This window comes from Penaeus monodon, chromosome 12, assembly GCF_015228065.2.
Source record: "Penaeus monodon isolate SGIC_2016 chromosome 12, NSTDA_Pmon_1, whole genome shotgun sequence".
Classification (NCBI taxonomy): domain Eukaryota; kingdom Metazoa; phylum Arthropoda; class Malacostraca; order Decapoda; family Penaeidae; genus Penaeus; species Penaeus monodon.
Genome location: NC_051397.1, coordinates 16,271,435 through 16,273,179, shown reverse-complemented (window position 1 = coordinate 16,273,179; position 1,745 = coordinate 16,271,435). Strand labels below are relative to the sequence as shown.

Genomic DNA, 1,745 nt, shown 5'->3' with positions numbered 1-1,745 from the left:
CAAAAATTTATGTTGAGCAATTTTTCATCTTTTTGGAACCTCTCTTGCGCAATGCTGTTAGAGTACAAAAGATTGTGAAAAAAGCAGTTCTGTTCCATGACATATGGATTTTAAATTGGAAATAGCTTATTCTTGATTTCTGAAGAAGTTCTAATGATGCACAGTGAGTCTGGATTTCAGAGAACATGATGACATTTCTAGAAAAGAACAAGGCCCCTTCCATTGCTGCAAAGCGTACTAACAGTGCATGCCATATGCCTGATGCATTACCCCCTTATGCCTCTAGAATGAGATGTCGATATCCAGGGTGCAATGGGAGGACCAAGTTTTCATGCAAAAGTTGCAAAGTTTTTCTTTGTCTTTCATATTAAAGAAATTGTTATTCTCTTTCCATTTGCCCTGAAATATTTGATGATTAGGTTTACAATAAAATGTTTCTGTTAATGAAGAAATTTGAATAGAACTTACTTTTTCTCACTAGAAAGAAAAAAAGGTTTTGTTTCTTTTCAGTTAAGTAAGATTATGGTATGCAGATATGCAGAGCTGATGATATGTCCTCATTTTTATTTAGGTACACGCAGTCAAAGTAATGATGTTGCTTAAATGTTTGTTTTAATGAAAAATGCCTTGCAATGAAGTTGAATAAGAATAAATATACCTGGAATTATCAAATTTATGTTTTTTCTGAAGTTATAATACTATATTTGAATTTACACGTTGTTTCATGTGATTTCTGTTTTTTGTCTAAACTTTTATTTCACGTACTGCTAGAGCCCCGATGGACCAAATTTGGGCCAAAATTTAAAGGTCAATATCTCTAGAACTACTCTGATACACATCTAAAAATATGCTTGTAGCCTTTTTAGGCCACGACAAATACCGCTGTCATAATGTCATAAAATCTAAAGTAAAAAATTTTTCAGGGCTGAATGGGATATATATATATACTATATATATATATTATATATATATATATATATATATATATATATATATAATATAAACGGTATAGAACCTAATTACATTGGCTTGCAGGGGTAGTGATACTGGTACAATGCGTGACTCTTTATTTGCTAAGAGTACCACACACAGTTAAGGGAACACCGAAAAACAATGTTTATATTGGATAGGGCTGAAAAAAATCCCCCTTTTGGGGGGGTCACGAGTCGGTCGCCTCCCGGAGGGGAGGGCTAAGCCTTCCCACCCCTGGTCCGGGCGAAAACTGAAGATCAAGCGGACCCGATAACAATCGTCTCTACGCCCTGGGCTGAGTGAATGGTTCCTATTTGGGACTTGGGATCCCAGGGAAAACACCCCACGGGGTCCCCGGGAAACAAAAATTTACTTATTTATATCTATACTCTCTCTCTCTCTCTCTCTCTTCTCTCTCTCTCTCTCCTCTCTCTTAACAAAATAAAATATGAAACGCGCGCCCCGGGGCGTGTGTGTGTGTGGTTAATTATAAAAATTTATTTATTTTAATTATTATATATATATATAGAAATATAATAAAATTTTATTTTAATATTAATATATATATAAAATATAAAATATATATTTTATACATATATAAAAATATTATACTATGTTGTGTGTGTGTTTTGGTGGTGTGTTGTGTGTGTGCGTGTGTGTGTGTGGGGTTTGTGTGTGTGTGGGGTTTTGGTGTTTTGCGTTTTGGGGTTTGTTGTGTGTGTAAAAAGTTTTTGTGATTTAATAGTTTTTTGACCTCCCTTCAGGATCAACTT

At 34.5% G+C, this 1,745-nt stretch overlaps 1 protein-coding gene across 3 annotated transcripts in view; it reads right to left on the bottom strand.

The window, feature by feature from the left end:
• The window catches only part of LOC119579340 (biorientation of chromosomes in cell division protein 1-like 1), a 44,743-nt gene that overhangs the window by 1,945 nt on the left and 41,053 nt on the right, over nt 1-1,745 (bottom strand). The window lies entirely within an intron of this gene.